Source organism: Nuphar pumila, chromosome 8, assembly GCF_984573655.1.
Source record: "Nuphar pumila chromosome 8, dmNupPumi1.hap1.1, whole genome shotgun sequence".
Taxonomy (NCBI): domain Eukaryota; kingdom Viridiplantae; phylum Streptophyta; class Magnoliopsida; order Nymphaeales; family Nymphaeaceae; genus Nuphar; species Nuphar pumila.
The window spans coordinates 100,576,843-100,589,365 of record NC_143256.1 but is presented as its reverse complement, the minus strand read 5'-3'; positions in this window follow the sequence as shown (position 1 = coordinate 100,589,365).

Sequence of the window (12,523 nt, the reverse complement as noted above, 5' to 3'; positions counted from 1 at the left end):
AAGTTAATCTAAATGCAACGTCATAGGAGTCGTCCTCTAAGTGGGACCTACTACTGACTAAATAATTCTCAAAATGCAATGAAATACAATTAATCACTAATCTAACTAACATGCAATGCTAATTATCAAAGACTATTCAATAACAAATCGTCTATGTTAAACTTTCCTAAATTAGAAAATAAATCATCAATTGTATTAATCTAAATAATTAATTGAAAGAAGGGATTAATGCTAAGTGGCGAATTTGGAATCAAGTGGGCCCCATAACATCTTGCCTTTTAGAAGGAGATTGGCTATTCAAAGTAAAAAATGTCAGCCTTAAAAGGCTCACACGTTTTTTACTAGAATATAGGCATTAAGAATGAATCATTTCCAAGAATACATTGATTTTGAAAATTAAGGTAAGATATGTAAAAATCAACTCACTTGCCTTAAGGGCAGATAAGGGAATCTCTTTTAGACTGGGTCTTCAAAGAAGACCCAGACTTTCTAAAAATCAAATGCAACAAAATTAGAAACTCCCCTTGAATACCAAAATCGCCATTTGCTAAGAAGTTACAAAATTACCCTTCTTTTGAAATTCAAAAATTTAAAATTATACTAACTAACTTAGTTAACTACATACTAGCCCAATTAATATCAATCCTAATTGCATGGCTATACTGTAAAAAAAAATCATGAACCACTAGGAAATTACCATAACTAAAGGAAATCTAATTAAGTTAACTATGGGCTAACCTAGATGCAATGAACCTCGACAACTCTAAATGAATTTCCTAAAGTAATTACTTACCAAAAACTATACTCAGACCTTTCTGGACCTCTAATGATTGCCTTCTTCTTTGAAGAAGATGACAGCCCCCTAAAACACGATTTTACAAAAAAAAAAGATTTTGACTAAATAAAAACACAAGTAAAACTAATTTTTACTTGCACTAATCTACTAATTAGACTCGACCTAAGGGATGTAAAAACTTAATTTTTAACTGTTGCAATCTGCTAAAAATCAGAACTCAACATAAAAAAATAAAAAACTATCAAGACCACACAATCGGCTAGATTGAATCTATCTGATTTTTCCTAACTTAACAAATTTAAGGACAAGACATAATCTAACATTTAAACTAACACTAAACTCAATCTTAACATCTAAAAACGTGATTTGGTGATAGACCAATACTGTAAAAGAAATCATAAAATTAAATTGCTTTTTAGGTATTTACTGGACTCGATAAGGGTGACTCTATCTAACTAGAAGAAGGAGGTGAAGACGACCAACCTCAAGGGCGATCCGATGAGTGGAAGGGGAGAAAGCGCGGTAGATGGAGCTGGTCCGCATGCCCACACGTTCTTCGGTATGTTGAAGCCCCTCTTTGTGTTGCTACACCCACTTGGAAGTTGATTTGAAGAGGGTTCGAAGAAGAAAGGAAGAAGGTCGTATGGAGGAAGAGATGACCTGCCATGTTGGTGTAGACGACACACCACCGAGTGAAGCTCCCACATGGTCTACAACACCTGCAAAAGAGAAAGAAAACAACACAGAGAAGAATACAAAAATAAGGAATGAAATCAAGAAGAAGAGAAAACACACGCTCGTAGAGAGGGGCGTGTGAGAGAGAGAGAAGAGAGGAGAGAGAGAGGGGTGGTTTTCCAAACTCAAAAAATGTTGACCCCTAATTTTCTAACACTATTTATACTCCCTAAGTTAAACCTAATTCAAAAATCCACCTAAACTTAGTTTTAGTTCTAACTAACTTCTAAATAAATTCTAAGCTATTTGCAAGTACCAAAATACCTTAGCAAGAGGTGGTTTTGGAAAATATTTATTAAAAATACTTTGGCTCATGTGGGTTTGGGATATTTAAGGTTTGGATCCAGTCCAAGATCCAAATTTGAGCTCTTGGGTCAGAACTGGATCCAGTCTACCTCGAAAATCAATCCAAAACCCTAAAAATGTAATATTTTCTTCGTTTTAACTCTGATTTGAGTGAAATTCGAACCGAGACCTCTTTATACCTAAATCCATCAATACATGGGTTTTAAGCCTTGAAAACACATGAAAATTCATGAATATCCTATAAAATGATGTGCATTCTATACATTATCTCTCATTTTTCACCTCAGCCACCCGTCTCTATTTTTTTCCCCTCTTTATTTACAACCCCATTTGAAACCACCCATTACTCCTTCCTTGTGTGAAGGGAGACCCAGCTGAAACCTCACATCTCTCCCATTGATGCCAACCTCTTCTCCCTTTTGCTAAAAACATTGTGCAGCATTGGATCATCGTCCCTCGCCTCTCCTTTCTCGTTCTTCACTGCCGAAGACCACCATAGATGTAAAACCCATAAAAATTTTTATATTTTACGAGAAATAATGGTGAATTTAAGACTAAAATATTATTTAAAATTAAGATAAAAAATAAATTATAATTCAAGCATTAATTAGGATTTAAAATAAATTTCAAGTTAAGAATTTATTCTAAATCAAGGTTTCAATTTTTAATTAGATTTGAATTGAAATTAGGATTTAATAAATATGTCTCAAATATTCTAATTAGATTTGAGTTTGATTCGAATATAAATTAAGACTTTTTGAATGTTAATTTAAGTTTAAAAAATATAATAAATTATATTTTTATTGAAATTGAATTTAGAATTTTAAATTAAATTCAGAAGTAATACATATGATTCTTTAGAGTACTTTTAATAAATAAAACAATAATTAATAATGAATTTTATGATAAATAAGTATAAAAATATAAATTAGCCTAAGAAGAATTATAAAAAATATCATACAAAAAATAAAAATTAAAATTGATTCGAGTTGATTTTAACGAAATTCGCACTCAAAATTGAATTTATGAAAAAGATAAGAATTTAATAAAATAACTCATAAATTTCATCAAAATAAAGTTGAATAGAATTTTAAACGAATATATGATTTCATATGTAAATTCAATAAATTTAGTTTCATGAGCTTGAAATCTATATATATATATATATATATATATATATATATATATATATATATATATATATATATATATATATATATATATATATATTCAAAACGACAATGGGTCCTGCCAACCCTAATACAAATCTCTTTCGAAGTTTATTTATGAGGAAAACAGTATTTTTAAAAAAAAAATTAAATAGTCTAAATAAATTAAAAATAATAATATGAACCAAGTATCGTGCTATAAAAAATGTAAGACTTAAAAAAAATGTTTAAGTGCATAAAATACACCCACACACCACAGGAGTCCCTCGACCCCAGTGAAACCCCTTTTGTCAAAAAATTTATTTATGAGAAACTCAATATTCAAAATTCTATAAGACACATACTTACATTTGAACTTAATTTACATTCTATTTAAAGTCATTTCATTTAATTCTAGATTTTAGTTTTAAAAGAATTGAATTCTAAATTTCTAATTAATTAATTAACTAAATAATTTAAGTGGAATGGAAATTATAATTAAACCGAATTTTATAAATGTGTAGGAGTTCATAGGTGAACCATCCCATCCTATATAGCACTCATTTTCAACTTTAAAAAGTAAAAATGAAAAACAAGCTTTAAATCAAAGTTATTTTAAAACTTGCCAAAAAGCAAAACATAAAGCAAGAAGTCAAAAGTTGCCAAATTAGAGAAAGGCCTCCCAAGGTGTGTGTGTGTGGGGGGGGGGGGGGGGGATCCATTTACAATTAGGGAATGGCTGGATTAAAAATAAGAAGGTTAGAAACTTAATGAAAAAAAGGAAAGAAAGAAAAAAATAAAAAAGAATAGTCAAACTTGCTTGCCATGCAAGCAAGTCTGAAAAAAAAAACTAAATTATGGAAAGGTCCACCCCATGGGGGTCGACCAACCCATTCTCTCTTTATTAAACTTAGTATACATTATGTAGTATAAGATATACATATATATTTTATATAACCTAAGCTAGTTAGAATACAAAAAGAAAAAAGAAAAAAAATGAAAAATGAAAGTAGAAAAAATTGGGAAAGAAAAGATAGCTTGAAAAGAGATCAAGGGCTGAGATTAACCCAGACCTTGACCTCTTAATCAAACACTATATAAGCATGGGAGTGGATCATGCCCCCCCCCCCCCCCACACACACACACACACTATTTGTAAATTTTGAAAACTTCTCCCCTTTGTTGTCTCTTTTCTCTCCTTTATCCTCTTACTCCCCTTTTACCTTCTCTTCCTTCCTATGAATTTCTTGTGCATCCACTCTTGGCCCAACAAGGAGGATACCTATGTGCATGTGAGGAGTGAAAGAAGCTCGTTGGCACAGTCATCACACTTGTTGGTCGGCCGGTTCGTGCTTAAATTTCAGTTTCGTGAGTGTAGGAGCCGATTTTGCCAAAAAAATAGGGGGTTCTATGCTTTACACATAACTTGAAAATCAATTCATCTCCAAAAGTAGCTAAATTTTTGAATTAAAAATAAAAAATAAAACATATATGCATGCTATCAATTTTAGCAGAAATAAAATCTATAAATTTTATAAAATACATGTATTACTTAGTTGTTTTTTTGCAAATTTTGATTAGAAATAGTAGATCATATTCACATGAATATACTCTAAAAATTAGAATGATTTCCATGGATTTTGTCATAGAAAAAATTGAGTTTCATGTAATCGATTTTCTTATACATAAATTCTATAATTTTTGGAGAAACCTATAAAATATCTATTGTTTTCTTGCAAATTTTAATTAGAGTTTATAGTGAATGTTCATGTAAATACTCTGTTATTTTAGCATGATTTTTTTTTATTTTATGTCATGGGAAAATTGTGTGTTTTAAATGCTTTATTTTGAAATTTACATAAACTATTTATGAGGAAATAGGCTTCGAGGAGACGGGCCTGTTTTTCGGCCTAACAGCTGCGAAAATGCAACTTGTCCATGGTAGATTAGTTAGAAATAATATGTATGTGATTTTTATAAATTTTTGAAACTAGTTCTTGTAAAAAAAATTGAAAATATGAATTCGAGTGGCCTGTTTTGGCTCACTCAAATGCATATTTCTTGAAACTACATATTTTCAGCCTGACACTCGACCGGTAAATCGCTCATATCGCTCTCATATAGAAGAGTTTTAATTAGTAGTTTATTGTGTTGGGAAGCTAATAAAATTTTACATCTTTTGTAAAATTTTGAGTTTTGTTCATAGACTGAGCACGATTCTATGATAGTTAGAACAAAAAAGTATAGATCTGCACCAAAACGTTCATAACTCCCTCATACGAATGAATTTTTATGAACGGTTTACGACATCAAATAGTTGACAAAATTATCTACAAAATGTAAAAACTTTAGCTCTAACAATTGACTAAAATTTTTTTGTAACCTCTATAACAGTCGGACAGAGTTGGGTTTTCGCAAGTTTGGAACTGGTTTAAGAACCGGGTACTGAATACTTGCGTAATTTATATATTGGGATACGAGCTTTTACGAATGAATGTCAAACTATATATACACTATTAAAACAAATTTTTTTGTAGGTAATAAGCTACCCATCCATGGGGTATGATTTGAATATTAAGCAAAAGTATAAGCTCGCCTATATGGCCTTTTGCTAATTAAGGGACTGTAATATCCATTTTGCGAATTGAATTATGATATTAAAAAGGATTGTACCTTCTATCAATTTTATTCATATGACTACTATGATGATGATGATGATGATGTTATGTATGGATATATGTAAAGGTTAAAAAAAATGTCACATTGTTTATGCATATACGTGTATATTTGCAAAGAAAGAAATATGAGCATATTTTTAAATTTAATGTGTAAATTATGCATCCATAGGCCCCAAAGTGGCCGAATCCCTTTTTGAGGATTCATATACAGTGTTGCATGTAAAACATTTAATTTAAAGAAGTTAAACATGTAACATTAAAGAAAGGTGCTTGCAAGAAGAGGAAAAGTGGTACTTATGGCTTCGTGGGAATATATTTTGAGCACAGAAGGTTACTCTTCCTTAACCACGAAGATAGAAAAAACCTCTACAATAGACTACAACGTAGAGTAAATAAACTCATGAGTGAAAATCTGATGCATTGGGATGACGGTGTTGGGAGCGCTCTCTTGATATGCTCGTCCCTCACCTGTAGGACTGGTGAAAGGTGCTCGGCTAAGCCAAAGCCATCTATATTTGAAAATACTACTTGTGCCATGACTCTGATCTAGGTATAAGCCTATGTTAGTACCCACAGGGTTAAGAAGTGAAAACATAAGTGATTATGCATTAAATATGCATGGCATGCATCATATAAGAAAGACAAGTTAATTAAAGATAATAATTGGCTTCTACAATGGTAAGTGCATGCATTTTAATTGTTTATGCATTTTAAATTATTCATGTCTAAGTGAATGTTTGATTAAATGCATTTTCACAGATGAATGCTTGAATGAGATAATTAAAAATTTGTGTTTAATTTGTGTTATATTTAATCTTGTTGAGTGTATGAAAAATTAGAGTGATTCCTGCTTATTCTAAATTGCATGTTCTGTATAGTTTTACTGTACTGAGACAAGTTTGTTTGACCCTATGAATTTTAATGTTTTTATAAAGTGAGTGAACTCATATGCGATGGTGGGAGGTTGCGATGAGGGTCGAGCCATGCCTTTCCCAATCTCCGAGTGTAAAGAAAATTGGTGAGTTCTTCCATGTTCTTTCTCATCAGTTTGGGGTTGTTCTTTCATAGCCGACCCTCAAGACCGAGCTTTGGGATTTATGTTTGATGTTTTGGAGGAATGAGACTACCCTCTGACCACCATTGATGCTGAGTCTGCAAATTTGATCACACAACCATTATCGAAGCCCCATTTTTTATGAGTCTCTACACTATCCCCTTTTTTTAAAAATTTCTTGCATTTTTAGGTGTTTCTATACTAGTTGTATGACCCTAATTAGAGGTTTCCCATGATTTTTGCATTTTTCCTACATTGGGATCTGTGCCTAGTAGATCAAGATTTTTTCCACACCTATTAGTGTGCTGATGTAAAACTCGAGATTTTTTCTTGATAATTAAAATAAATAAATAATAGATTATTGATGCATTTATGACTATAATTAAGAATTCTTGATTTTCTTGATTTCAATTAATTATGAACCTTTGTCTCAAGTTATGAATAAGATTTTAAGAATAAGTGAAAAAGATGAAGACTATTTGAGTTTGTGTGGTTTTGGTTCTTAGACTTCAGTTCGGAATCTAAAATCACCATATGGATCCAATATGGATCTGAGGTGTTGTTTGGATTGGATCCAGTTTAAAACATTAATTGGATCCAAGGGTTATAGATTGGACCCTTATAGGGGATGTCCTATGTGGACCCCCATTTAGATCCAGGAGTCCATATGAATTAAAATATTATTTAGTTTTAAATTCAAACCAATAAATTAAATAAAGATAAAATGATAATTAAGAGTTTTAATATTAAATTTTATTTAAAACAATAATTAAGAGATTTAAGAGGGTGTGATGTCCCACACCTCTAGAAGAGCCCATATTGGTTAGCACTTGCTAGAGTTGGTTGTTGAATAATCAAACCTAATAATCTTACTTAAATAAAATTTTAAAAAATCAAACAATTAAAGAGATAGGAGTCTAGAAGTTGGAATTTTTTTCTAAAAAGGACTCCTCTCCCCCTCCACATGATTTTGGAGAAGGAGAGTCCTTTTTTAACTTGGTTTGGGTTGTGGAGAGTGCTATATACCTCCTCTCACGCGCCCCTCTCACTTTTTTATAAAATCTCTCTCTTTCTCTTCTTTTTTCCCTTTTTGCTTTTTGTTTTCTCTCTTCTTCATAAAACGTCTAGAAGGTCTGGAGTAGTTTGTGCAACCATTAAACCTACACATACTTTGGTGGTTGTGGTGGTATAGAGATCGAACTACCCAATTTTCTCATTGTCTGAGAGATATATCAATTTTTCAGGTAAGATTTACATAGTAGATGCTTTTTACGTACATTAAGCATGCATATCTAAGTTATATTTATTTCCAAGAACATATTTACATGTTTGGATTTGTTATACATATTTTCTTTTATAAAGAAATCGTTATTTGTATTTGAAGAAGGTGAATCATGAGTTTTTCATAAAAATGATTTTGAAAAACATGCCTAAATAGTGTTTCTTCGTTGGTTCATATTAGATTCAGTTATAACTTGATTATTGTTGGCGTTATTCATGAGTTGATCCATATTGAATCTGATCAAATCTAAAATAATGATATTTCAAAGGTTTTATGGTCTCAAGAAGATTTTTAACGAAAACATTTTTCTGAGAAACCTAAATCTATGATGATTGATATGTTATTCCCAATCAGTTTTGGAAATAAATCTATATCTCATTGAATATCAATTTGAAAAATCTAAATAAAAATACTAATATGATATACGCATCTTGATCTTGAATTTAAAATCTTGTTTTACCTATTTTGGATTCATATTAAGAAAAAAACATCCATTTTAACAAAGTTTCAGTTTCTATCTCTAGATGCAAGACCGTTTCAACCTATCTTTGATAAAAGATATAAACGCCCAAGAAAAATGACTCCAAATATTTTATAAAAATTTTGGGTAAAGATTAACATATAATAACAGACTGTGTAAAAAGTGTTTTGGTAAAAACATTTTATATAAATTTCAAGAAAATATTTAATCTAATAAAAACTTACAGTTTGTAGATTCATGATCAAAACTTTGTCAAAATAGGGTTTTGTAAAAGATTTTTTTATTATTTTTGTATTTATTATTTTTGAGATTGATTTATCGGGTTGTGTTCTGGACATACAAGCAGTCACGGTATAAATATCATGATTTTATATGTGATCTGTTATTCCTGACAGATTTTATAAAAATGGGTCATCAGGGATCCAAATTTCTCCTAACGACTTGTACTTGTGATTCATTAGTAACTTGTTTGGATCTTGTGGTTTTAATAATTTTTTGATATATACTGTATATTATCAGTGTTTATAGACCTTATTGAATCATAAACAAAGGGCTAAACATTTAGAAAGATCTAAGTTTGAATTTATGCTAGTTTCAATTGAAATATATCATCAAATCTTGATTCTTGGAAATTAACTGTTTTGGTTGATTCCAAAAGATAGTACCATTAATTATATAATTATGTTCAACATGTTTACCTTATCTAATATCTAAATTCATGCTTGACTTACTAAAGAGTTAATGATTTGTGTTTGAGAGAATCAAAACCCTGATTTCTCAAAAATTGATTTAGGGTTTTAAGCTTTTTCTTGGATTTTGATTCTTCTAAATGCATATAGTGTTAAGATATGTTTTTTTTTTCAAGTTATGTACAACATAAACTAAATTAAGTTATGTGTATTTATATTATTTAAGCATGGCTATGAATGAATTTAATTAAAAATATGTAAGTCTTTCCAATTTAGGCTTATGGGGGCCTAGATCGAGGAAATTGACTTATGTGCTTTTGGTTATGGGTTAGTTGTAGTGGGTTCTTTGATTTGTCTATTATCATAGATATTTTAGTTATGTATGGTATGGTTTGAGTATTGAAAAGTCAAGACATTGATTGAGTCATGTCGATTTGCTCGGTAAGAGTTTATGGGAGCTCTTATCGGAAAAGTCAGGTTTATGGCTTTAATTATGTTTTAATTATTTTCTCTAAACTTTTCGTAAATACAGTCTTGAATCATATTAGGTTTGATATAAATGTTAATGATGGAGATAAATGTGAGTTTGATTACTATGGTTGTGGTGTATGGATGCCTCATTTTTTAGGAATGGGCTCCTATACGTATTGTAATTGAGATTTGTGAATAAATTCAATTATGGCAGTTTAATTATGTGATTTTCATGATAGACTGAGTATGAGCATGTTTGTAAGTGCAAAGCATGTGAAAGATGAATATGGACATATTGATTTTATTATGTATTGGCAACATATGTGGTTTTAGAATGATTCGTATTTGTGATATTAATGCATGCTTATTTCTGAATATTTAAAATATTATGATATTGCATGAGTAAATTGTTAAATAGCATGTTGACATGATTGCTTATTTATAAGAATACATGTTATGCTTTGAAATGCAGTATGTGTGAAATACATGTAGGATGATATAAATCCCATAGGGTTGCATGGGCACTTAGAGTGCTTGATAAAATAATAATTTATGGTTCTAAAGAGAGAACAATGAGATGGCAATGCACTAGCCTAATGGTAGTTGCATTTACTAATGGATTAATTAATAAAGATAATCCTGTGATATATTTTTTGGTATGCCTTTACCAAGGTATGTTGAACCAGAATGACTGGTTTGTCCTACCTTAGAGAGTGTAGGCAGTATGAAACTCTCTGAGCGCTATTCTTATTATACTGCGAGGAGCAATGCCTCGACGGTCCCCCAGCCTAGAGACTTTAGGGAGACCAGGACTGCTTTTTATATCCTAGGCGGGCATGTCCCTAAATACTTCTGCAGAAGTGAGTGGTCATGATCATCATTGTGGTGTGAAGTCATGCCCCTAGATAGATTTCTCTTAAAGCATGTTGTTACTTCTCACAGCCTCTGACTCTGCTCTTGGGGGATACAACTTAGTAGCTACTCAGAAAAATTAAAATACATAGCATAATAAACACCCAGGTAGTTTAGTATGTTTTGTGTTTGTCCCATGCATACCAGATGGACATTGGTAATCAAGTGGAAAATAAAATACTTGTTCACTTTACTTTACTACACTTTTATTTATGATCATGTGATTGTGCATATTGTTGGATGTTTTGATTCAATTTAGAATGCAGTTATGAATGCTTGAAATTGTTAAGTCATACTTGGGTATATTTTCTTGAATCATGAATACATGAATTTCATGTAATATCGTTTATCTTCTTATTAGATGTTAAATACAGTCTTTTAGTGATTGATGCTTATTATGCAAGCTTTATGTATTGTATCTTGCATTAGCTGTGTAAATTTTACTGAGACTTTTAAAAGTCTCATGCTTTTAAAATAAAATATTTATCAAGAAATAGGTAATCTGTGAAGCGAGTGTAGGATGATAGAGAGGGCTATGAGGGCTGATGTTTTCAAGATCCCAATGGCTACTTATTTCTTTTTCAGTTCAATAATCATTGACTATTTATTTATCTACTTTTAAACAATTGCTTTAATGGTTTGATATTTAAATGAGACTATTTCATGTTTAGTTAATTTCTCTTAGTGGCATGAGTTGATAGTGTTTTCAAAATATAATGTATTTGAGAGATTTAACCAAAAATCTAGTTTATTAAATTGATTTCTAAAATCAATATTTTCTGTTGTGTTTGCTCACATAAATAATAACTTAAGGATTTTATTATTTAGACGGTTTATTCTCAAACTTTGTTCTAAGGAGCTATTAAACGTTAGTGCATACACAAACTGACTTCTTTGAGATTACTTCGGTTAGGACAATGCCAATGATGAAAGACTTAGATTAATAATTTCTTCTATGTAATGGTTCAATCAGATTTGTTAACGATGGTTTCGTACTTAATTTGGTACTAAGAGGCTAAGACCCACTCGCACTTGCGCTTAGACAAGCCATCTAGTACTTAGTATGGTTGGAACATGTTCGTTGGTGAGACTGTTGCATTATTATATATTAAAAAAGAAAAAAAATAACAATGTGTTAAAAAAAATTAGTATTTTTGGTTTGAAACCTATCAGGCTTTTACAGATGAGATATGTGTTCTTCATTGGTTTCATTTTTATTTATTGATTTTCTATTGTTTTATTGTTTTCTTGTCAATTTTCATTGATTATGTCTTTCTCATTTTATGTGCCCAAAATTTTAGCATTGAGAATCATGCCTGGCTGCTAATGACACCCCTGTCAGCTATGACAGCATGAGTCTATTTTGTTTAGCCACCTTTTCCTTTAAATTTTTTGTTTTGGATCGAGTTTCTAAGGGAATTCAATATTTTCCTTGAAATTAGTTGCCTTGATCTTTGTGCAAACACTATGGGTGTGCTTTGGACAACATGCAGACCTGTAGAGATGCTCTTCACAGTTGTCCAACCATGTTTTAGATTTTAGTGTATTGTTTTGTGGCTTGTTCGACAATCGGGTCACTGATTTGTGTTATGTTTTTGTTGTTCAAGTGTGGAACCATATTCTGATGAATTTATCATTATGTGTGCATCACTGTAGCACTTTCCCACTGTAAGAGAATGCTCAACTGGCCCTATTTCCCATGGGTTGCTTGGTGTTACGTGTTGCACAATAAGTATTCAGTGATTTGCCTAAGTGGCAAATTTGTTGCAGTTTTGCAGAGCCTTTTACTTTCTAGGTTTTGCTACATATTTTTGTCAAATCGCAAAGGTAGGATCCCTGAACTAAGTTTATAAATTACACTTTTTGTTGTTTGGTATTAATCTAGTGTGTTTAGCACTATGTTGCTTAAAAATTGTAGCATAGCACCATATTTAGCAAATTAGGTTTAGAAATGCCTAATTCGATAATCTT